The 25,957-nt window shown below is 45.7% G+C and overlaps 1 long non-coding RNA gene across 3 annotated transcripts in view; it reads right to left on the minus strand.

Moving 5' to 3' along the window:
• The window catches only part of LOC148141173 (uncharacterized), a 37,976-nt gene extending 15,912 nt beyond the window's left edge, over positions 1 to 22,064 (minus strand). Inside the window, exons 1-2 of one of the 3 annotated variants that reach the window (XR_015752801.1) lie at positions 21,995 to 22,055; positions 15,482 to 15,576 (exon numbers count right to left, since the gene is read on the minus strand). This is a non-coding gene — a long non-coding RNA (uncharacterized LOC148141173). Of the gene's footprint in view, positions 1 to 15,481; positions 15,577 to 21,948 lie in introns of all 3 variants that reach the window. The other 2 variants (XR_015752802.1, XR_015752800.1) reach the window with 2 other exon arrangements.
• Positions 22,065 to 25,957: the final 3,893 nt, after the last annotated feature.

Below are 25,957 nucleotides of genomic sequence, written 5' to 3' on the forward strand. Positions count from 1 at the left end.
AATACCTTTCCATCCAAGCCCTTAACACTACAGCACTCCGAGGCCATGTTAGTAAAGTTAAAACCCCTTATCATTGCATCCATATTATTCTTACAGATAACTGAGCTCTCCTGGTAAAATTGTGTCTCAATTCCCCGCTGACTATTGGGAGAGAGTCTATAATACAATCCCAGTGAGATGGTCATCCCTTTCTTATTTCTCAGGAACAACCAAATAACTTGCCTGGGTATACTCCCAGGAATATCCTCCCGAAGCCCAGCCATAATGTTATCCCTAATCAAAAACACCTCTCTCCCTGCTCTGTTGGCCCCTTTCTATCCTTGCTATAGCATCTATACCCTGGAACATTAAGCTGCTAGTCCTAGCCATCCCTGAGTGATGCCTCTGTAATTGCTGTAATATCCCAGTGCCATGTTCAAAACCATACCCTGAGCCCACCAGCCTGACCTGTCAGGTCTCCTGCACTGAAATAAATGCAGTGCAACTGGTCCGTCGCACCTCATTCTGTGACTTGCTCTTGCCTGCCTTGACAGTCTGACTGGTGAACAGTACCAGCCTCAGACTCACCTCTTTTCTCACTATCTCTTTAGGATTACCCCGACTCCCTCACTGGTTTAATGCCTCCCGAGTGGTACTAGCAAATCTCCCTGCTCGTCAGGACCCCATGCTTTCCCATTCCTATGCCATTGGTACCAATGTACAATGTCCTCTCACTGGTTATTTCCCTTTTGAGAATATTCTGCTCCCTCTGAGACATCCTTGACACTGTTGTGGTTCTGTTCGCCGAGCTGGAAGTTTTTGTTGCAAACGTTTCGTCCCCTGGCTAGGCGACATCATCAGTGCTTGGGAGCCTCCTGCGAAGCGCTTCTTTGATGTTTCCTCTGGTGTTTATAGTGGTCTGTCCCTGCCGCTTCCGGTTGTCAGTTTCAGCTGTCCGCTGTAGTGGTTGGTATATTGGGTCCAGGTCGATGTGTTTGTTGATGGAGTTTGTGGATGAATGCCATGCCTCTAGGAATTCCCTGGCTGTTCTCTGTCTGGCTTGCCCTATGATAGTAGTGTTGTCCCAGTCGAATTCATGTTGCTTGTTGTCTGTGTGTGTGGCTACTAAGGATAGCTGGTCGTGTCGTTTCGTGGCTAGTTGATGTTCATGTATGCGGATTGTTAGCTGTCTTCCTGTTTGTCCTATATAGTGATTAGTGCAGTCCTTGCATGGTATTTTGCAAAATACAGCCAGGGAATTCCTAGAGGCATGGCATTCATCCACAAACTCCATCAACAAACACATCGACCTGGACCCAATATACCAACCACTACAGCGGACAGCTGAAACTGACAACCAGAAGCGGCAGGGACAGACCACTATCAACACCGGAGGAAACATCAAAGAAGCGCTTCGCAGGAGGCTCCCAAGCACTGATGATGTCGCCTAGCCAGGGGACGAAACGTTTGCAACAAAAACTTCCAGCTCGGCGAACAGAACCACAACAATGAGCACCCGAGCTACAAATCTTCGCACAAACTTTGAATCCTTGACACTGGCACCAGGGTGGCACCACCCCATTCTGATCTCTCACTGTCAGCTGCAGAAACAGCAGACTGTGCCCCTGACTAGAGAGTCCCCTATCACTATCGATCATGTGGAACTCGGTATACCTCACATTATGTTAGAAGCCAGTCTCAGTACCAGTAACTTGGCTGTCAGTGCTACATTCCCCTGAAAGTCTATTACCACCTACATTTTCCAAAACAGTATACTTGTCTGAGATGGGGATAGCCACAGGAGACTCCTGCAGTACCGACCTACCACTCCTAGCTTTCCTGGAGGTAACCCATCTACCTGACTGTATCTGCAGTATCCTGCATTCCTGAGACTGCCAACTATCATACCCCCAGCTCCTGTCAATTCCTCACTGCCTTTAATCACTCCTCCACCAATCCATGCGTTCCAATAGGATTTGCAATCACACTTGCTGCAGACATAATCATCAAGATCATTGAAACTCTCCCTAATCTCCCACATCCGACAGGAACAGCATGCCACTCTAAAACAGGCCATCTCTCCGCCTTAACAATCTACAGACCAAGACAAAGGCACAGTCTTACTGCTCGAAAAATACTGCCTGAGAATAATTTAATGCTTACGGTTCATATCTTAAACATTTAATCAAGAGACCGTAAGACATTAAAAAGAAATCCTCACCTTACTCACTATTGTAGATTTAATAAAATAAAACCGACTAAGATTGATATTTGAAGAGACTGAAACTCACTGAGCTGATCCCGGCTCTGAATACTTCCAAGGGTGAGGTTTCTCTGAGGGCAGCTGTGAAATGTCACTGTTTCTCTTCTCTGCCCACTCCATTTCCAGAGAGGTTTTTAACTTCACAGCAAGTCAGCTCAGAGAGGTCACTGCTTGGTTTTATTCACTGGGGGTTGCCTTTGCTGCCCAGACCAGTATTTATTGGCCATCTTTACTTGTCTTGGAGAAAGTGGTGGTTAACCGCCTCCCTGAAATGCTGCAGTCCATGTACACCACAGTGATGTTTGGACAACAATCCCCCTCTGGCCCCACAACCCTCCCTGTCTCTGTAATCCCCCCCGGCTTCAGAATTTACATGTCCGTGGCATAAGATTTTTATTTGGATTCATTTTTTTGTTTAATAAACCCCCCCCCCCCCCCCCCCAAAAAAAAGTGAAATATTTCACCCCCAAACAAATTTCTATTGATTGACCTTTTGGAGAGGCTGACACATGGACGTTGCAGTATTTTATCTCACATTGTACAATTAGAATGATGGAACTTTCTTTTAAACATTGCTAAAAAGGGAGGCAATGGCTTAATGGTATTCCTGCCAGATGAGTGACATGTGCAATGTTCCGAGGATTCGGGATAGAATCCCAACATGGCTGATGGTGGCATCGGAATTCAATACAATCTAGAATGAAAAGACGAATGATGACCATGAATCTATTGTCAATTGTTAGAAACCCATCTGGTTCACTCATGTCCTGTAGGGAAGGAAACGGTCATCCTCACCTGATCTGGCCAACATGTGACTCCAGACCGACAGCAATGTGGTTAACTCTCAACTGCCCTCAGGAAAAGTACTTTAAAAACTGTTAACAAATACTCCGCAGGTATCACTTAAAACTGGTTGTTCACATTGGGACCATGTGAATTTCTGAATGGCCTGAACTAAAACTGAGTTTCAGCTTCACCTTCTCCCTGTCTCACATCAGTCTGTTTACACCCAACTCCAGAGCCAAGCAGCCCTCACAGTGCAGCCCTGTCATTTTCATTGTCTGCTCATACCTACATTGCCCTCAGCCTCCTGTACTGTTCCAATGCATCTCAATGGGAGCTCAGGGAAGCACCTCATCTTTCAATTCAGCCCTTTGTAGCCCCAAAAGGTCAATCAATAGAAATTTGTTTGGGGGTGAAATATTTCACTTTTTTTTTTGGGGGGGGGGGGGGGGGGTTTATTAAACAAAAATACTGGAATTTGAGTCCAAAAGGATTTTTAATGGGAAGTTTGCAGGTAATTGAAAATATGAAGTTTACAGGTTAACATCATGAAGTGGGTGATTGGGTCTAATCTGAGAGTTCTTACAAGGAGACAAGGTGTAATTTGGATAAATCGGTGCTCCCTCTCAGGCCAATATCTCCTTCCTCAGCTGCAGGGCCCAGAACAGAGCACACACCCAAAGGGTGATCCAACCACGAATTTGTACATCTTTCTGTTTAACAAAAATATTGGAGATATCTTCCCACAAACAGAACAGACAAACCTTTCTCCTTCCACAGTTAAATGACAATGATATTCAGATCCTGATGACTCCATTGACTGTAAAAATTTGCTTTTGAGATCCCAGCCTCAATTATTCTGATTTAATATCCTATGAAATGAATTCACAAAACAAAACTCTCAGTCAGTACAGGAAGAATATAAAGACATACTTTTTTCTTGGTATGTGCTTGATGTGTAAATGCCTCTCTTCAAGTTGCACCCCCCCCCCCCCCATCCTAGGAAGGGGACATGCTCATGCGCCTCACTGTACCTTGTCCCCAATAAAAATGGCGGCCATATCCCAGGACCTATCACCGCCTGAGGGCCGCAGCCATTTTCCCATCTGCTGCAAACGCGGGACTAAGAGTTTCTAATTCAGACTTGCGAACCGCAGAGTGTAATTAAAACTTCCCAGTCTAAAGTGACTCATTATCTCCCTGTCTCCGAGGCCACTCTCCCCTTCCCTGTTTGCGTCTCCCACATTCACCAAAGTCCGAGTCACGTGGCACTGCACAGGCAGAGTTACTGGTGACGTGTCATCCCACTGGCCACGCCCCTCATTCACTCCCATTGTTTGGATGACCAGCTGGTTCCACTTCGTCCACCAGTCCCACCACCTTTTCCTATTGGTCCAAAGCTTCCACCAATCAGCTGGACCCCATTGTGAGGTCAGTGGTGTGATCCTCCCCCTGTCTGAATCAAACCCGGAAGGTGTATGGGTGGTGTCAATCAGGAACAACAAGCAGAAGGTGCTGGGAAAGCTCAGCAGGTCTGGCAGCATCTGGGAACAGAAATCTGTCCAGTGGCCCTTTCTCAGAACCGATGGGAGCTGGGAAAATTAGAATCCTGACAGTGTTGAAACAGGCCATTCGGCCCAAAAGTTCCACAGCGTCCCTCCGAAGGGTATCCCACCCAGACCCATTCCCCTACCCTATTACTGTATATTTCTCCTGACTAATGCACCTAACCTACACATCCCTGAACATTAGGGGAAATTTAGCTTGGCCAATTCAACTAACCTGCAGATCTTTGTACTGCAGGAGATAGGGGTTAAAGAGTAAATAATAGGCAGGGACAGAACCCAAAGAGAGATCAGAACATTTGGAAAGACAAAGGAGTGGATTACGATCTGGCAGGGGGGTTGGGGGGGGGGGGGTGCATAGCTGTTAATGGAGGGGACAGGAACCTGTGTCTGGCAGCATCTCAGTGGAGGTGGCGGAAATGGTGACAGATGATCTACGTCCTGCTGCAAAAACAGACCCCGAGCTTCCAGCTGCCTGCAATAAAATGATGTCAAATGTACTCTGGGTACAGGATTTCAATGTCCACAATCGAGACTAGCTCTGCAACAGAATTACTGACTGAGCTCGCCAGGTCCTGAAGGACATAGCTGCTCAATTGAGTCTGCAGCGGGTGGTGAGGGAACCAAGAGTGTAAAACATACTTGATCTCATTGTTATGAATTGACCAGCTGCAGATACATCTGTCCATGACAATATCAGTACGAGCGACCATCACACATTCCTTTTGGAGACAAAGTTTTGCCTTAAAGTTGAGAAAAACCTCCATTGTGGTGAGTGGCACTATCACCGTTCTAAATGGGACACACTTCGAAGAGATGTCAGATCTCAAACTGGGTATCTCTGAGGCACTGTGGGACATCAACAGCAGCAGAACTGTACTCCAGCACAATCTGTAATCTCATGGGTTTGTAAATTCTGCTCTCACCCATCACAATGGACAGTAAAGGAGGGCATGCCATGAGCAGCACCAGGCAGACTTAAAAATGAAGCGCCAACCTGGTGAAGCTATCAAACAGAACTACATGCATATCAAACAGCATCAGCAGCAAGCAACAGAGCTAAGTGATCCTACAACCAATGGAACAGATCGGAACTCTGCAGTTCTGCCACACCTAGTTGTGAATGGTGATGGACAATTAAACAACTCACTGCAGGAAGCATCACAGATATCCCCACCCTTACTGACGGAGGACCCTCACACACCCATGCACCAGATAAGACGACAGCATTTGCAGCAATCTTCAGCCAGAAGTGCAAAGTGGGATGATCCATCTTAGCCTTCTCCAGTGGTTTCTAACATCACAGATGTGAGTTTTAAGCCAGTTCAGTTGAGTTTGAATAACATCAAGAAATGGTTAAGTAGTGCAAAGGCTCTGGGCTCTGCCAACATTCTGGCAATAACACTGATAGCTTGTGCTCCAGAACTTGACAAGTCACGTACCGCTCCAGCACTGGCATCTACCGACAATGTGAAACATTGCCCAGGGATGTTCAACATAAAAACACAGGGCAATCCAACCCAGGCAATTTCCCTCTATCAGTCCACACTCGATCAGCAGTAAAGTGATGGAAGATGTCATCAACAGGGCTATCAAACAGCAGCTGCTCAGCAACAGCCAGCTGAGCGACACTCATTTTAGGCTCCACCAGGGCCACTCAGCTCCCGATTGTGTTACCACCCCGATTCATAACCTGACAACCAGGTGAATCCCAGAGGCGAGGTGAGGGTGACAGCCCAGTCCCACTCCAAGACCACTAATTCTAGCTGATTCCACCCTTGTCTCAGCTTATACACTTCCATCCATCTTGTGTTATCTCCAGACTTCATTATCCAAACATACTCCTGACCAGCTTCCCACATTCAACCTCCCTGAATCTCAAGAAAAACTAAATCTCTGCTGCCCAAGTACTCCCTCGTACCAAAACTTGTTGATCCATCAAAAGGCTCCTATTCATAATCAACAACATAGAGCCACAGAGATGTACAGCATGGAAACAGACCCTTCAATCCAACCCGTCCATGACGACCAGATATCCCAACTCAATCTAGTCTCACTTGCCAGCATCCAGCCCACATCCCTCAATTTAAAATTCTTACCCTTGATTTAATTCCTGATTGTGATCATCCCTAGCTCGCTGCATCACAACCTTTGAGACCTCGACAACCCATTCTGTTCGAGACTCCTAATGATCTGTTAATTCATTACTTCATCTGTGTGGCTGCTTTTCCAGTTGCGAAAACAACAAGGTCTGAAATTCGCAGCCAAAACCTCAGGTCTGCTTTCCTCCTTTAAGACATTCCTCAAAACCTGCTTATTTGGCAATGCTTTTGGTCACCTGACCTAATATCACCATCTCTGCCCTTATGTTTAAAATTCTCAATAATATTTTTGTGGAATTATAAGCATGATAATAAAAATTCAAACTGTTGTTGATTTGGACATTATCATCAGATCTTTACTGTTGCTGTAATGAATACTCTGTAATGTCTCTGAACCAACCACATTGTGGGAGCACCTTCACCACATAAACTGCAGCTGTACAAGAAAGTCAAACATCCTTAAGGGGGAGGGGGAGCAGCCCGAAGTCGTGGTCCACATTGGCACCAATGACATAGTTAGGAGGAGCGCTGAGGATGTTAGGCTGGCTTTCAGGGAGCTAGGTTGTAAGCTCAGAGTTAGAACGAACAGAGTTGTTGTCTCTGGTTTGTTACCCGTGCCACGTGATAGAGAGTCGAGGAATAGGGAGAGAGAACAGTTAAATGCGTGGCTACAGGGATGGTGCAGGAGGGAGGGATTCCGGTATTTGGATAACTCGGGTTCTTTCTGGGGAAGGTGGGACCTCTATAAACAGGATGGTCTACACCTGAACCTGAGGGGCACCAGTATCCTTGGTGGGAGGTTTGCTAGTGCTCTTGGGGGGGGGGGGGGGGGGGTTTAAACTAACTCTGCAGGGGCATGGGAACCCAGACTGTAGCTTTAGGGTGCAGGACCTGGAGTGTAGGGAGGTTAGGAACATGGCATCAATTTCAAAGGAGGGTGCCTGTAAACAGGAAAGTGGTTTGAAGTGTGTATACTTCAATGCAAGAAGTATACGAAATAAGGTAGGTGAACTTGCAGTGTGGGTTGGTACCTGGGACTTCGATGTTGTGGCTATTACGGAGACATGGGTAGAACAGGGACAGAATTGGCTGTTGCAGGTTCAAGGGTTTAAATGTTTTAGTAGGGTCAGAGGTGGGGGGTAAAAGAGGGGGAGGTGTGGCATTGCTTGTCAAAGATAGTATTACAGCTGTGGAAAGGATGATGGATGAAGACTCGCCATCTGAGGTAGTTTGGGCTGAGGTTCGGAATTGGAAGGGTGAGCTCACCCTGTTAGGAGTATTTTACAAGCCTCCTAATAGTCCTAGAAACGTAGAAGAAAGGATTGCGAGGATGATTCAAGAGAAGAGTGAAAGTAATAGGGTGGTTGTTAGGGACTTTAACTTTCCTGATATTGATTGGGAAAGCTATAGCTCAAGTTCGTTAGATGGGTCAGTGTTTGTCCAATGTGTGCAGGAGAGTTTCCTGACACAATATGTAGATAGGCCAACAAGAGGTGAGACCATACTGGATTTGGTTCTGGGTAATGAACCAGGCCAGGTGTTAGAATTAGAGGTAGGTGAGCACTTTGGGGACAGTGACCACAATTCGGTGACATTTACTCTAGTGATGGAGAGGGATAAGTGTGCACTACAGGGCAAGAGTTATAGATGGGGGCAGGGAAATTATGATGCTGTGAGGCATGACTTAGGATGTGTGGCCTGGAAAAGTAAGCTTCAAGGCAAGGGTGTAATTGATATGTGGAGCTTGTTCAAGGAGCAACTATTGAGTGTCCTTGATAAGTATGTGCCCGTCAGGCAGGGAGGAAAGGGTCGTGTGAGGGAGCCGTGGTTTAATAAGGAATTGGAATCCCTTGTTAAATGGAAGAGGGCAGCCTATGTAAAGATGAGGCGTGAAGGTTCAATTGGGGCAATTGAGAGTTATAAGGTAGCCAGGAAGGACCTGAAGAGAGAGCTAAGAGCAGCAAGGAGGGGACATGAAAGGTCCTTAGTTGGTAGGATTAGGGAAAACCCTAAGGCTTTCTATAGGTATGTCAGGAATAAAAGAATGACTAGGGTAGGAATAGGTCCAGTCAAGGATAGTAGTGGGAAGTTCCGTGTGGAGGCTGAAGAGATTGGGGAGACACTGAATGAATACTTTTCGTCAGTATTCACTCAGGAACAGGACATTGTTGTCAATGTGAGTACTGAGTCACAATTAAGTAGAATGGATGGCTTTGAAGTATGTAGAGAAGAGGTGTTGGAAATTCTGGAAAGGGTGAAAATAGATAAGTCCCCTGGGCCTGATGGCATTTTTCCTAGGATTCTCTGGGAAGCAAGGGAGGAGATTGCAGAGCCATTGGCCTTGATTTTTATGTCCTCGTTGTCTACAAGAGTAGTGCCAGAAGATTGGAGGCTAGCAAATGTGGTTCTCTTGTTCAAGAAGGGGAGTAGGGATAACCCTAGTAACTATAGGCCGGTGAGTCTCACTTCTGTTGTGGGCAAACTCTTAGAGAGAATTGTAAGGGATAGGATTTATGAACATCTGGATAGGAATAATGTGATCAAGGATAGTCAGCATGGTTTTGTGAAGGGCAGGTCGTGCCTCACAAACCTTATTGAATTCTTTGAGAAGGTGACTAAGGAGGTGGACGAGGGGAAAGCAGTAGATGTGGTGTATATGGATTTTAGTAAGGCATTTGATAAGGTTCCCCATGGTAGACTACTGCAAAACATACGGAGGTATGGCATTGAGGGTGAGTTGGAGGTTTGGATTAGGAGTTGGCTGGCTGGAAGAAGACAGAGGGTAGTAGTTGATGGCAAAGGTTCATCTTGGAGTGCCGTCACTAGCGGTGTTCCGCAAGGATCTGTTTTGGGACCATTGCTGTTTGTCATTTTTATAAATGACCTGGAGGAGGGGCTAGAAGGTTGGGTGAGCAAGTTTGCGGATGATACGAAAGTCGGAGGAGTTGTAGACAGTGAGGAACGATGTGGCAGGTTACAGCGGGATATAGATAAGCTGCAGAACTGGGCAGAAAGGTGGCAAATGGAGTTCAATGTAGCTAAGTATGAGGTGATTCACTTTGGTAAGAGTAATAAAAAGATGGGGTACTGGGCTAACGGTCAGATACTTGGTAGTGTGGATGAACAGAGGGATCTTGGTGTCCATGTACACAAATCTTTGAAAGTTGCCACCCAGGTAAATAGTGCGGTGAAGAAGGCATATGGCGTACTGGCTTTTATTGGTAGAGGAATTGAGTTCCGGAGTACTGAGGTCATGTTGCAGTTGTATAAGACTCTGGTGCGGCCACATCTGGAGTATTGTGTGCAGTTTTGGTCGCCATACTATAGGAAGGATGTGGAGGCACTGGAACGGGTGCAGAGGAGGTTTACCAGGATGTTGCCTGGTATGGTAGAAAGATCGTATGAGGAAAGGCTGAGGCACTTGGGGTTGTTTTCATTGGAGAAAAGAAGGTTTAGGGGTGACTTGATAGAGATGTATAAGATGATTAGGGGTTTAGATAGGGTCGACAGTGAGAATCTTTTTCCACGTATGGAGTCAGCTATTACAAGGGGGCATAGCTTTAAATTAAGGGGTGGTAGGTATAGGACAGATGTTAGGGGTAGGTTCTTTACTCAGTGAGTCGTGAGTTCATGGAATGTCCTGCCAGTAGCAGTGGTGGACTCTCCCTCATTATGGGCATTTAAGTGGGCATTGGATAGGCATATGGAGGATAATGGGCTAGTGTAGGTTAGTTGGGCTTGGATTGGCGCAACATCGAGGGCCGAAGGGCCTGTACTGCGCTGTATTCTTCTATGTTCTATGTTCTATCACCCTCTCCACAGGCAACAGGGCTTTGGCATAAATCACTGGTATCTGTGGAAGGAGAAACACAGTTGATGTTTCAAGGAGTGCAAAACGGATTACAGGGAATGAAAATGGTGCAGAATGAGATAATCAGAAATGGAAGGAAGATACACTTGCTTATTGGAAAAAGGAGTTCTTGACTGTTAAAGATTTTCCAGAAAATATTGATAAGCAGCACATGGTCAGGGGCTGGGCGGCAGTGAAAAATTAACTTACAAAAATGTCTGTAAAAATAATAGTAAAATACCAAACAGACCAAAAATACACCCATTGTTCGAGATTGAGGAAGCTAGATATTGACAAAGTGGTCATGAGGGAGCCCAGAGATGAAGCAGAACAGTGTAAGCTGTTATGATCCCACAGTTAGAGATGTAGAGCACCGACACAGACCCTTCAGTCTAACTCACCCTTGCCAAACAGGTGTCCGAACCTAGTCTATTCCCATTTGCCAGCACTGGCCCATATCCCTGTAAACGCTTCCTAATCATATCATGTGTCTATTTAGATGCCTTTAACACGTTTTAATTGTACTAGCCTCCACCACTTCCTCTGGCAGCTCATTCCACCCACTGTATGAAAGAGTTGCCCTTTAGGCCCCTTTGAAATTTTATCTGTTCACCCTAAAGCAATGCCCTCTACATCTGGACACCACCATTCCAGGGAAAACACCTTGTTCATTTACTCAATTCATGACCCTCATGATTGTATAAACCTCCATAACATCACCACTCAGCCTATGGCACTCCAGGGAAAACAGCCCCAGCCTTTTATGCCTCACCCTACAGCTCAAATCCTCCAACCCTAACAACATCCTTGTAAGTCTTTTTTGAATCCTTTCAAGTTTCACAGCACCCTTCTCATAGGAGGCAGGCCAGAATAGCACACACTATTCCAAAAGTGGCCTAACGAATGTCCTGTACAGCAACATGACCTCCCACATCCTATACTCAATGCTCGAACCAATAAAGGAAAATATGCTGAACACCTTCTTCATCATCCTATCTGCCTGCAACTTGACTTGCAAGGACTATGAACCTGCAGTCCAAGGTCTCTTTGTTCCGCAAACGTCTCCAGGGCCTTGCCATTCAGTCCTGCCCTGATTTGCTTTTCCAAAATGCAGCACCTCACATTTATCTAAATTAAACCCCATCTGATCAATCTGAGGTAACCTTCTTCATTATCTACAATACCTCAAATTTTGTATGACCTGCAAACTCATTTACGATACCAAATCATTTAAATGAATGTTGAAACAAATGCAGAAATAAACATCCATTTCTCTGAGTTTGAATGTGCTCTGTGTAAATCCTGCCCCATGACTCTGTACCAGAGAAAGGCTGCACCTTGCCCCCTACAAAGCTGGCGGCTCCGCATGTGTCCAGTGAATTCTTGCCCCGAATAAAGATGGCGGCGCGCACTCATGCCTGCAGCCACACTGAGGCAACTCCCAGTTTACTGAAAACACAAGACTGGGACGGTCAAATTTGTGTTTTCCGATGTGCACATTTTGTTTGTAAAACCTCTCCGCTCATATAGAATCGTTCTCACCTCCTGCGGTTCCACAGACAGCCTTGATGATTTTTGCGGGTACCTATTCTCTGCCTGGTTACTCGTTTGTCCTTAGTGTATTTGTACAATCACTTTGGATTCTCCTTAAACCTATTTCCTAAAGCTATCTCATGGCCCCTTTTTTCCCTCCTGGTTTACCTAGAGTATACTCCTACTGCCCCTATACTCCTCTAGGGATTCACACAAACACAACTCTCTGTACCTGCCATATGCCTCCTTCATTTTCTTGACCAGGCCCACAATTTCTTTCGTCAGGCAGCATTCTTTACACCTACAGCCTTGGCCTTAACAGGAACATACTGTCTATATACTCTCATTGTCGCAGGCCTATGAAGGCAATGACAGATGAGGATACAGGAGCAATCATTCTCAGCAAAGAGGTAACGTTGGGAAAGATAACAGCCTAAAGGTAGATGGGTCTCCTGGCTCTGATGGAATGCATCCCAGGGACTAAAAGAGATGGGGGGGGGGGGGGGGGATAACAAATAGACCTCGTGATAATTCACTAAAATTTGTTGGATTCTGGGATGGTTTCGACAGACTGGAAGCTGCAAATGTGGTGCCACTATTTTTCAAAAAGGACCCGTTAGCTTAACTCCTGTAGTGGAGAAAATGCTTGAACCTCTGAAGGAAGTAGTGGTGAGATATCTGGGTAGAAATTGTCTCATTGAGGAGACAAAGCATGGATTCATGAAAGGCAGGTCACGTTTAACGCATTTACTGGAATTATTTGAGGATACGACGAGTGTGTTGCAAAAGGCGGACTCGGTGGATGTGGTGTACCTGGATTTCCAGAATGCATTCGATAAGTTGCCACATAAAAGGCTGCTGAATACGGTAAAGATGAATGGCATTATGGGTAATTATCATTGATACAGGATCGGTTAACCAACAAAAAATAAAGAATGGGGATAAACGGGTGTTTGGATTAGTGTTGGCACTACAACTGTTTGCAATTTACACAAATGTTTTGGAGTTGAGGACCAAGTGTACGGTGTCAGAGTTCACATTTGATATAAAGATGAGGTAGAGCAATGTCTGCAGAGGCCACTGTCAGTCTGCACAGGGATACAGATCAGTTACATGAGTGGGTAAGGATCTGGCAGATGGAGTTCAATGTTGGGATATGTGAGGTTATCCATTTTGGTCGGACTAACAGCAAACTGGATGATGAAATGGTGGAAACGTGCACCATGCTGCTGTACAGAGGGAGCTGGGTGTCCTTCTGCATGAATCACAGGAAGTTGGTTTGCAGGTGCAGCAGGTAATTAAGGCAGTGAAGGGAATATTGTCCTTCCTTGCTAGAGGGATGGTTATGCTGCAGCTGTACAGGGTGCTGGGGAGGCTACACCTGGAGTACTGTGCACAGGTTTGGTCTCCTTACTTCAGGAAGGATGTACTGGCACTGGAGGAAGTACAGAGGAGGTTCACTAGTTTGAGTCAGGAGTTGAGGGTTGGTGTATGTGGAGAGATTGAGAAAACTGGTTCTATAGTCATTGTAATTTAGAAGAATGGGAGGTTGGATAGGAAACAATAAAATTATGAAGGGAGTAGATACAACAGAAGCAGAGAGGCTATTTCCACTGGGGGCAGGTCAAACTACAGAGCATTACCTCAAAATAAGGGGGAGCAGATTTAGGACTGAGTTCAGGAGGAGCTTCTTCAGCTAAAGGGTTGTGAATCTGTGGAATTCCCTGCCGAGTGCAGCATTTGACATTATCAACTTGAACGCCTTTAAGGCAAAAGGTAGATTTGTGAACAGGAAAGGAATTAAGGGTTATGGTGAGAGAGCAGGAAAGTGGAGCTGAGGCCATGAAAAGATCAGCCCTGGTCTTATTGAATGGTAGAGCAGGCTTGAGGGGCCAGATGAAAGTTCTTGCCTTGTGCCATCAAAATTGGCCTTTGTCCAATTCAGAACCTTAACTTTTAGATCTGGTATATTATTTTCTGTAACTATTTTAAAACTAGTAGAATTATCAGAGACTCCCAACAGTGTGGAAGCAGGTCATTCAGCCCATCACATTGATACTGACCTGGAGAGCCTCCTAACCTGTAACATTGCATTTCCCAGGGCCAGCCAACCTACACATCCCTGAACATTATGGGCAATTCAGCCTGGACAATCCACCCAACCTGCACATCCCTGAACACTGTGGGCAATTCAACCTGGACAATCCACCCAACCTGCACATCTTTGGACTGTGGGAGGAAACCAGAGCACCCGGACGAAATCCATGCAGAAAACCCCAATAAGGTGATCATCCCTTTCATATTTCCCAGTTCCACCTAAATAACTTCACTGGGCGTACTCCCAGGAATATCTTCCCTAAGCAAAAACATAATGCTATCCCGAATCAAAAATGCCACTCCCTCTCCTCTCTTGTCCCCCTTTCTATTCTTCCTATAGCATCTATACCCTGGAACATTAAGCTGCCAGTCCTATCCATCCCCGAATGATGTCTCTGTAATTGCTATAATATCCCAGTGCCATGTTCAAAACCATACCCTGAACTCATCTGCCTTCCCTGTCAGGCCTCTTCTATTGAAGTAAATGCAGTGTAACTGCTCAGTCAGACTTCATTCTGTGCCTTGCCCTTGCCTGCCTTGACTATTTGACTTCTGAACAGTACCAGCCTCAGACATATCTCTTTCCTCACTATCTTCTTGGGTTTACACCCACTCTCTCACTGGTTTAATGCCTCCAGAGTATTACTAGCAAGTCTCCCTGCCTAGATATTCGACACCTTCCAATTCAGGTACAATCCATCCTTCTTATGCAGGTCAACTCTACTCCAGAGGAGATCACAACGATTCAAAAAACGTGAATCCTTTTCCCCTGCACCAGCTCCTTAGCCACTCATTGAGCACCTCCTCCTCCTATGTAATATGGACATTTTTCAAGATGTCACCATTTATTTCCCCACATTCTATATCTCCCATGTACTTCTTCACAGTAAACACTAATGCAAAAAACTGGTTTCCTATCTCGCCCATCGCCTGCAGCTCCACACAATGGCTGCCTTGTTGATCTTTGAGGATCTCTATTTTCTCCCTAGTTAGCCTTTTGTTCCTCATGTATTTACAAAAGCCCTTTGGATTCTCCTTAACCCTATTCGCCAAAGCTAACTCACGTCCCTTTTTTGCCTCCTGATTTCCCTCTTAATTATACTCCTACTGCCTTTATACTCAAAAAATTTTTGGATTGGAATAAATGCAAAATATAACATCCTGACAAAACAAACGAGGGTAGGACTTATACTCAATAAAAGTAGGGCCTTGAGTAGTGATATGGGAACAAAGAGACCGAGGGCTTCACGTCTTTGAAGTTTGTGTTACATGTAGACAGGGTGGTTAAGAAGGTGCTTAGCACACTTACCTTCATTGTTCAGACCTTTGAGTACAGGAGTTGGGACGTTATGTTGAGGAAATACAGGACGTTGGGGAGGCCTCTTCTGTCCGGTTCTGGTTGTGCTGTTATTAGGAAGGATATTATTAAATTGGAGCAGGTTCAGAAGAGATTTACCAGCATGTTGCCATGAATGGAGGGATTGTGTTCTAAGGAGAGGCTGGATAGACTGGGAATTGTTTCACTGGCGTGCACGAGGTTGAGGGGTGATCTTATTAGAGGTTTATAAAATCAGAAAGAGTGTAGATAAGGTGAATAGCTGGGGGAGAGGGGGATTCAAAACTCGGGTGCATTCATTTTGAGAAGAAATGAGAAAGATTTGAGAAAAGACATTACGGTTTTTAAAAAAAATTGCACGCATGGAATGAACTTCCAGAGGAAGTGGTAGCTGTGAATACAATTACAATATTTAAAAGACATTCAGATAAGTACATAAATAGGAAATATTTGGATGGATGTGGACCAAGCGGAGGCAGGTACAATTAGTTCAGTTTGGAATTATGGTCGGCATGGACTGGTTGGACCACAGGGCCTGTTTCCTTGCTGTATAACATTATGACTCTAATCCTCACTAACTCTAAATTCCTTCATCCTCAACTCTCCCGATCGTTGTCACCTCATCCAGCCTCACAACTCTTCCTGATTTATATAATTCCTCACCAGCCACAGAACGCTCCCTATCTCATGTCCTCCAGTTTCTTAAATCTCTGCGATATGTGCCTTTCTTTAGTTCCAGCCTTGAGGATGCCCTCATTCACTCCGATTGGTTGGAGGACAAACTGGTACGACCTGGTCCTCCAGTACTGCCCTCTGCCCCCTATTGGCCTGCGCTGACATCAATCATCGGGGCCCATTGTGAGGTGAGTGATGGGATTCTCCCTCTCTCTGCCCTTGGATGAGCTTCAACATTCACAGTCAATGGGGCAGTATCACAGAGCCTGGGGCTATTCAGCCCATTGGGGCTGTACCCTCTCGCTCTGGAGATGCTGCAAATTGGTCCCAATTCCCTTCCCATTTGCCCATAGCCTCCCAAATCTTCCCTTAAAAAGTAAAATTCCAAATCTGTTTATGAATAACTGCTGAGTCTGTGTCCAGCTGCCATTCAGACTGTTCCAGATGTTCAGAACTTACTGAATAAAATAATGTTCACATATTCACATATTATTTGCCAATTACCTGAAAATAGTTACTAAAATTGAGACATTGTTAACAATTCCCCTCTCTCTGCAAATTAAATATCCTCGAAACAAATTGCACCTGGTCAAAATCACTGCTTAACCTTCTCAGCTCCAAGGACAATAATCTGTGCTTCTGCTAGCTCTCCACAAAAGAGGAACACATCTTATTTTCATTTATTAGTGTCATAGAGATGTACAGCACAGAAACAGACCTTTGGTCCAATTTGTCCATGCCAACTAGGAATCCTCAACAAATGGAGCCCCATTTGCCAGCTATTGGTCTATATCATTCGAAACTCTTCCTACTCATGTACCCAATCGGATGCCTTTCAAATGTTGTAATTGTATCAGCCTCCACTACTTCATCTGGCAGCTCATTCCACACATGCATCACACACAATTTGAAAACTTTGCCCCTTAGATCAGTTTTAAATCTTTGCCCTCTCAACTTAAGTCCATGCGATCTTGTTTTGAACCCACCGAACTGGGGGGAAAAGACCCTAGCTATTCACCTTATCTATGCTCCTCATGATTTAATAAATCTCCATGAAGTCACCTCTCAGTCTTTGACTCTTCAGGGAAATTAACCCTGGCCTATTCAGCCTCACCCTGTAGCCCAAATCCTCCAACCCTAGCAAAGTCTTTGTAAATCTTGTCTGAACTCTTTCAAGATTCACAATACCCTTTCCAGAACAGGGAATTTCGAACTTAAAACAGAATTCCCGAAATGGCTTAATCAATATCCTGTCCAGCCACAATTTCTGTACTCAATGCATTGACCAATAAATATAAGCCTACCAAACACCATCTTCACTAGTCTGCCTACCTGCAACTTTACTTTCAAGGAACTATGAACCTGCACTCCATGGTCTCTATGTTCAGCAATATTCCCAAGGACTTTACCATTAAGTGTATAAGTCCTGCCCTGATTTGCCTTTCCAAAATACAACAGCTCACATTTATCTAAATTGAACTCCGTCTGCCATTCCTCACCCCAATGGCCCATCTGGTCAAGATCCTGTTGTATTCTGAACTAACCTTCTTCACTGTCCATTACACCTCCAATTTTGGTGTCTTCTGTAAACCTCCTGACCATACCTCATATATTCACTTCCAAGTAATTTATTTAAGGGCCCAATATCCATTCCTGCAGCACACTGCTGCTCACAGGCCTCCAGTCCGCAAAGCAATCCTCCACCACCCTCTGTCTCCTACCTTCAAGGCAGTTTTGTATCCAAATGGCTAGTTCTCCCAACACTTCATGCTATCTAACCTTGCTAACCAGTCTGCTTTGTGGAACATCGTTCAGTGTCCATATAGACAACATCCACAGTCTGCCTTTATCAATCATCTTTGCCACATCTTCAAAAAAACTCAATCAAGTTAGACAGAGAGAATTTCCCACATACAAAGCCATGTTAACTAATCATTCCTCAGTTTTCCAAATACATGTAAATCCTGTCCCTCAGAATCCCTTCCAACAACTTGCCTGCCACTGACTTCAGGCTCACTGTTCTCTTGTTCCCTGGCCTTTCCTTACCACCTTTTTAATATAATGGCACATGTCTTCCAGCACCTCACCTGTCACCAATGACAATATCAATATCTCAGAGAGGGACACTGCCATCACTTTCCTAGCTTTCCACAAATGTCTGGGATACACCTTAACAGGTCCCAGGGATTTATCCACCTTGCTACAATTTAAGACATCCAGTACTACTTCCTCTGTAATATGGTCAGGAGCTGGGCAGCAGTGGATAATTCATTTACAGAAAGGTCTGTGAAGGTAATAGTAAAATACTAAACAGAGCAAAAATACACTCAGACTGAGGAAGCTAGATAACGAACAAGTGGACACCAAGGAGCTCACAGGTGAATCAGAGCAGTGTTCACTTTTATGATCCCACAGTCAGAGATGTCTAGCACAAAAACAGACTCTTCAATCCAACCAGTCTCTGCCAACCTGATATTCTAACCTAATCTATTCCCATTTGCCAGTACTTGGCCGACATCCCTCTGAACCCTTCCTATTCAAATGCCTTTGAAATGTTACAATTTTTGTTGCCCTTTAAGCTCCTGTTGAATTTTCCCCTCACACCCTAAACCTATATCCTCTAGTTCGGGGCTCCACCACCTCAGGTTAAACACCTTGTCTATTTAAGCTATCCATGCCCCTCACGATTATATAAACCTCTTCAACATCACACCTCAGCCTATGACACTCCAGGGAAAATGGCCCTAGCCTAATATGCCTCTCCCTGCAACACAAATCCTCTAACCATGGCAACATCCTTGAAAGCTGAAAATGTGTTGCTGGAAAAGCGCAGGTCAGGCAGCATCCAAGGAATAGGAGAATCGACGTTTCGGGCATAAGCCCTTCTTCAGGAATGAGGAAAGTGTGTCCAGCAGGCTAAGATAAAAGGTAGGGAGGAGGGACTTGGGGGAGGGGAGTTGGAGATGCGATGGGTGGAAGGAGATCAAGGTGAGGGTGTTAGGCCAGAGTGGGGTGGGGGCGGAGAGGTCAGGAAGAAGATTGCAGGTTAGGAAGACGGTGCTGAGTTCGAGGGATTTGACTGAGACAAGGTGGGGGGAGGGGAAATGAGGAAACTGGAGAAATCGGAGTTCATCCCTTGTGGTTGGAGGGTTCCTAGGTGGAAGATGAGGCGCTCTTCCTCCAACCGTCGTGTTGCTATGGTCTGGCGATGGAGGAGTCCAAGGACCTGCATGTCCTTGGTGGAGTGGGAGGGGGAGTTGAAGTGTTGAGCCACGGGGTGGTTGGGCTGGTTGGTTCGGGTGTCCCAGAGGTGTTCTCTGAAACATTCCGCAAGTAGGCGGCCTGTCTCCCCAATATAGAGGAGGCCACATCGGGTGCAGCGGATGCAATAAATGATGTGTGTGGAGGTGCAGGTGAATTTGTGGCAGATATGGAAGTGTCCCTTGGGGCCTTGGAGGGAAGTAAGGGGCGAGGTGTGGGCGCAAGTTTTGCATTTCTTGCGGTTGCAGGGGAAGGTGCCGGGAGTGGAGGTTGGGTTGGTGGGGGGTGTGGACCTGACGAGAGAGTTACGGAGGGAGTGGTCTTTTCGGAATGCTAATAGGGGAGGGGAGGGAAATATATCCCTGGTGGTGGGGTCCATTTGGAGGTGGTGGAAATGACGGCGGATGACACGTTGGTGGGGTGGTAGGTGAGGACCAGTGGGGTTCTGTCCTGGTGGCGGTTGGAGGGGCGGGGCTCAAGGGCGGAGGAGCGGGAAGTGGAGGAGGGCATCGTCGATCACGTCTGGGGGGGAATTGCGGTCTTTGAAGGAGGCCATCTGGGTTGTACGGTTTTGGAACTGGTCCTCCTGGGAGCAGATGTGGCGAGACGAAGGAATTGTGAATATGGGATGGCATTTTTACAGGGGGCAGGGTGGGAGGAGGTGTAATCTAGGTAGCTGTGGGAGTCGGTCAGTTTATAGTAAATGTCTGTGTTGATTCGGTCGCCCGAGATAGAAATGGAAAGGTCCAGGTGGAAGGTGTTGGTAAAGTGGATGAACTGTTCAACCTCCTCGTGGTAGCACGAGGTAGCGCCGATACAATCATCGATGTAGTGGAGGAAAAGGTGGGGGGTGGTGCCAGTGTAGCTGCGGAAGATGGATTGTTCCACATATCCTACGAAGAGGCAGGCATAGCTGGGGCCCATGGCTACTCCTTTGATTTGGAGGAAGTGGGAGGATTGGAAAGAGAAGTTGTTCAGGCTGAGGACCAGTTCAGTCAGTCGAAGGAGGGTGTCAGTGGAAGAGTACTGGTTGGTACGGCGGGAAAGGAAGAAGCGGAGGGCTTTCAGTCCTTCGTGATGGGGGATGGAGGTGTACAAGGACTAGATGTCCATGGTGAAGATAAGGTGTTGGGACCGGAGAAGCGAAAAATCATGGAGGAGGTGGAGGGCGTGGGTGGTGTCCCGACCGTAGGTGGGGAGTTCTTGGACTAAGGGGGACAGGACCGTTTCGAGGTATGCAGAGATGAGTTCGGTGGGGCAAGAGCAGGCTGAGACAACGGGTCGGCTGGGGCAGTCAGGTTTGTGGATTTTGGGCAGGAGGTAGAAACGGGCAGTGCGGGGTTGTGAGACTATGAGGTTGGAGGCGGTGGATGGGAGATCCCCTAAGGTGATGAGGTTATAGATGGTCTGGGAGATGATGGTTTGGTGGTGGGAGGTGGGGTCATGGTCAAGGGGGCAGTAGGAGGAGGTATCCGCGAGCTGGCGTTTAGCCTCAGCGGTGTAAAGGTCAGTGCGCCAAACTACTACTGCGCCTCCCTTGTCTGCCGGTTTGATGGTGAGATTGGGGTTGGAGTGGAGGGCTGTACGTTCCGAGGGAGAGAGGTTGGAGTGAGTGAGAGGGGTGGAGAAGTTGAGGCGGTTAATGTCGCGGTGGCAGTTGGCTATGAAGAGATCGAGGGCGGGTAAGAGGCCAGCGCGGGGTGTCCAGGTGGATGCGGTGTGTTGAAGGCGGGAGAAGGGGTCGTCAGAGGGTGGGCGAGAATCCTGGTTGAAGAAGTAGGCACGGAGGCAAAGGCGGTGGAAGAATTGTTCGATGTCTCGCCGCGTGTTGAACTCGTTAATCCGAGAGCGTAGGGGAATGAAGGTGAGGCCTCTGCTGAGGACTGATCTTTCATCCTCAGAGAGGGGTAGTTCTGGAGGGATGGTGAAAACACGGCAGGGCAGGGAGCTAGGACCTGGTGTGGGGCTGGAGCTGGGGGCGGGGACGAAGGTCGGCGTGGGGGCGGAGTTGGGCATGCCCGAAACGTCGATTCTCCTTCTCCTTTGATGCTGTCTGACCTGCTGCGCTTTTCCAGCAACACTTTTAAGCTCTGATCCCCAGCATCTGCAGTCCTCACTTCCTCACTGACTACAATACCAACAATTTTGGTGTCACCTGCAAACTTACTAACTGTACCGCCTCTATTCACATCCAAATCATTTAAATGAATGACGAAACAAATCCAGAAAAAAAAAATCCATTTCTCTGGGTTTGAATGTGCTGTGTAAATCCTGCCCTATGACTCTCTACCAGGGAGGGCTGCACATACACCCCTCTGAATCTTGCCCCCTATAAAGCTGGCGGCCGCACGTGTCCAGTGAATCATTGCCCCGAATAAAGATGGTCGTACTCGAGTCAATCGCTAGATGAGGCATTTTCGCGTTTGCTGCAAAAACGAGACTGTAAGTTTCAAATTGTATTTTCCGATGTGCACCAAATATTTGTAAAACCTCTCAGCCCATACCAACACCATTTCCCTCCCGGTTGCTGCTGTTTATTTCTTTCCTTACCGACAGGGCTCGGCCCGCACATCCGCGGATGAAGTCCTGCCCCTCGTTCACTCTGATTGGTCGGAGGGCCTCATTCCTCATTCCTGAAGAAGGGCCTGTGCCCGAATCGTCGAATCTCCTGTTCCCTGGATGCTGCCTGACCTGCTGTGCTCTCAACTTTGATCTCCAGCATCTGCAGACCTCACTTTCTCCTTGGTCGGAGGGCCAACTGCCCCACCAGCTCCGCCCCTGTCCTTCCATTTGTCCGCCGCTGACATCAATCATCCGGGGACTATTGTTGGCTGGAGCATGCACAGTGCTTCGTGGCTTTTGTTGCTGTTCATAAATTACAAGAGTGAGGGACAAAGTTAAAAACACACAACCACCTGATGAAGTTGCAGCAACGCTAGTGCTTCCAAATAAACCTGGTGTTCTGTGAATTTTAATTTTGTCCATCCTAATCCAACACCAGCACCTCCAAGTCACGAGTGAGGGAGGAATGCATAACATCTGAACTAGGAACAGGAGAAGACCATCCTGCCCTTTGAGCTTGCTCTGCCATTCAATAAGATCTTGGCTGATCATTTCGTGGACGCAGAACCATTTACCCATGTTCTCACCATATTCCTTAATTAATTATTTCTTGTTAAAAAAAATCTATCTGAGCTTTAAAAACGTTTACTGAACTAGCATCAACTACTTCCCTAGGCAATGAATTCCATTGAGGTTAAGAAGTTCCTTCTCAATTCAGTCCTAAATTTGCTGCCTCTAATTTTGAAGTGATGCCCTCTTGTCCTAGATTCACCTGCCAGTGGAAACATCCTCTCTACTTCTATTTTATCCATTTCATTCATTATTTTATATGTTTCCATATATATCTGAATTCCAATGAATATAATCCCAATCTACTCAGTCTCTGTTAAGCCAACCCCCTCAACTCCGGAATCAACATAGATAACCTCCTCTGCACACCCTCTAGTGCAAGTACATCCTTTCTCAACTAAGGAGATAAAAACTACATGCAGTACTCCAGGTGTGGCCTCACCAGCACCCAATACAGCTGGAACATAACCTCTGCTTTTCAGCACAATCCCTTCAGCAATGAAGGACAAAATTGCATTTGCCTTCTGAATTGATTGTTATACCTGGTGACCAACCTTCATGCAGAAGGATACTCAGGTGCCTCTGCATATCAAATAATGCAACTTTTTAAAATTCAAGTAATAATCTCTTTTTTAATGTTACTCCAACCAAACAATATGACATTACATATGACCGACCATTGCACACTCACTCAATGTATTTATGTTCCTCTGCAGAGTTTCACAGCCCTCTGCACACTTTGTCCTGCTACTCATCTTAGTGTCATATGCAAACTTTGACACCCTACATGTGGTCCCCAACTCCAAATCATCTGTATCAATTCTAAATAATTGCAGTCCCAACACTGATCCCTCAGGCACACTACTAGTCACTGATTGCCAGCCAGAATAATACGCATTTAAACCCACACTTTGCTTCCTGTTAGTCAACCAATCTTCTATCCATGCTAATACTCTACCCCCAATGCCATGCACCCTTATATTATGCAACAGCCTCTTGCACAGCACCTTGTTGAAGGCCTTTTGGAAATCCAGGTACACCGTATCCACTGGGCTCCTGTTGTCCACCTTGCTTGAAATGTCTTCATAGAATTCCAAAAGATTTGTCGAGCATGACCTGCACTTCATGAACCCATGCTGTGTCTGTCCAATGGGACAATTTCTATCGAATCCCTGCTATTTCGTCCTTGATAATAGACCCAAGCATCTTTCCCAATACAGAGAAGAAGCTAACTGGGGTATAATTCCCCATTTTTTGTCCACCTCCTTTTTAAAATAGTGGTGTCACTTTTGCTGCTTTCCAATCTGCTGGGACTGCCACAATGTCCAGTGAATTTTGGAAAATTACTGTCAGTGCAATAGCTATTTCTCCTGGCATCTCTTTTAGTACCCTGGGACACATTCTGTCAGCGCCAGGAGAATTTTCTATTATTAGCTCAATTATCTCCAACAGTCCAAAACGAGCTGTTCTGTAATAATGATAGTTTCCAAATCCTCACCTACATTTGTCTCTTTGTTAATTACTGGCAAGATATTAGTATCCTCCACTGTGATATGCCATAACTAAATGCTCCTTCTGTTTTTCCAAAGGACCAACATTTACTTTTGCCACTTTTTTCTCATTATGTTTGTTTATATAAACTTTTGCTATCTGTCTTTATAGTCCGTGCTAGTTTATTTTTCTCATGTTCTATCTTACATTTCTTTGCAGCTCTTCTGTGGCTTTCTGTTGACCGTTAAAGTTTTCCCAGTTCTAGTTTCATGCTGGTTTTGGCCACTTTGTATGCCTTTCAATTTGATCACTTTCCTTAGATACCCATCGCAGAGAATGCCTTTTCTTACAGTCCTTCCCTTTCACTGGAATATACCTTTGCTGAGGACTTTGTAAAATGTCTTTGAAAATCTTCCACTGCTCATCAACTGTCCCACCATAAAATCTTTGTTTCCACTCTACATTATCCAGGTTCTCCCTCATTCTATTGTAGTTCCCCATGTCCAAGCACAGGACCCAGGTATTAGATTTTATCTTCACACTCTCCATATGTATTAAATTCAACTATACAGTGATCACTTCTTCCGAGAGGATCCCTAACTCTGAGATCACTAATTATTCCTGTCTCATTGCATAGGGCCAGATCTTGGATAGCTTGCTCCCTTGTAGATCCATTTCATACTGTTCAAGTAAAATATCACAGATACACCTAATGAACTCCTCAAAGCTACCCTGACTGAGCTGGTTTGACCAATCTACATGTAGATTAAAATCATCCATGATAATAACCATACCATTTTTACAGGCATCAGTTATTTTTTTGTTTATTGCCCATCCCAATGTGATGTTATTATTTGGTGGCCTATACACTGCACCTATCAGTGACTTTCTTGTTTTGAATGCATCATTCCTGTTTCTCCTAATGTATGGCAAAAATAACAACTACTTGTATTGTACGGAATCTTTCACAATGGCAAATCTCCTAAGGTGCTTCATGGATGATCAAAACATTGATTCAGGAGAATGATTTTAAAAAGAAAATCTTAAAGGAGGATAGAAAAGGTTAGGGAGGCTATTTGACAGACTTCTGCCCTTGACAGCTCCAATTGTGGAGTGATGCAGGTGGGGTGGGTTGGAAAGGGAACATGCAAAGGGGAAACGGAGGAGCGTAGGCAGTGTATAAGGTCTTAAGGACAAAGGAGGTTCCAGACTGAATCTGTCTGTCATAGACAGTATGGCTGCCTCATGGAGTTTGAAGCACTGCGATGGGTCCATGCAAGTCATGTTAGTCAAGGATAGTATAATGGTTGCTGAGAGTACTTTTGATGAGGACTCTATTACTGAGGTAGTCTGGCCTGAGGTTAGAAACAGGAGAGGAGAGGTCACACTGCTTGGAGTTTTTTTTATAGGCCTCCACAGAGTTCCAGGGAAGTGGAAGAGAGGATTAGCAAAATTATTCTGGGTAAAAGCAAAAGTACTAGGGTGGTCATTATGGGGAACTTTAGCTTCCCCAACATTGACTGGGAATACTATAACTCTAGTACGTTGGATGGATCAGTTTTTGTCCAGTGTGTACAGGAGGGTTTCCTGACACAGTATGTTGAAGGGCCGACAAGAGGGGAGGCCACATTGGATCGGGTGCTTGGTAATGAACCAGATCACGTGTTTGATTTAGTTTTAGGTGAGCACTTTGGAGAGAGTGACCATAATTCAGATACTTTTAGTTTAGCGATGGAAAGGGACAGGTACATGCCACAGGTCAGGAGTTATCGATGGGACAAGAGCAATTATAATGCGATTAGGCAGGAATTAGGATGCATAGAATGGGGTAGCAAAATGCAGGGGATGCAGACAATGAAAATGAGGAGCTGGTTTAAGGAACAGGTATTG

The sequence above is a fragment of the Chiloscyllium plagiosum genome, unplaced genomic scaffold (assembly GCF_037043375.1).
Source record: "Chiloscyllium plagiosum isolate Xiang-an unplaced genomic scaffold, Cpla_swu_hap1 HiC_scaffold_34, whole genome shotgun sequence".
In the NCBI taxonomy this organism is placed as follows: domain Eukaryota; kingdom Metazoa; phylum Chordata; class Chondrichthyes; order Orectolobiformes; family Hemiscylliidae; genus Chiloscyllium; species Chiloscyllium plagiosum.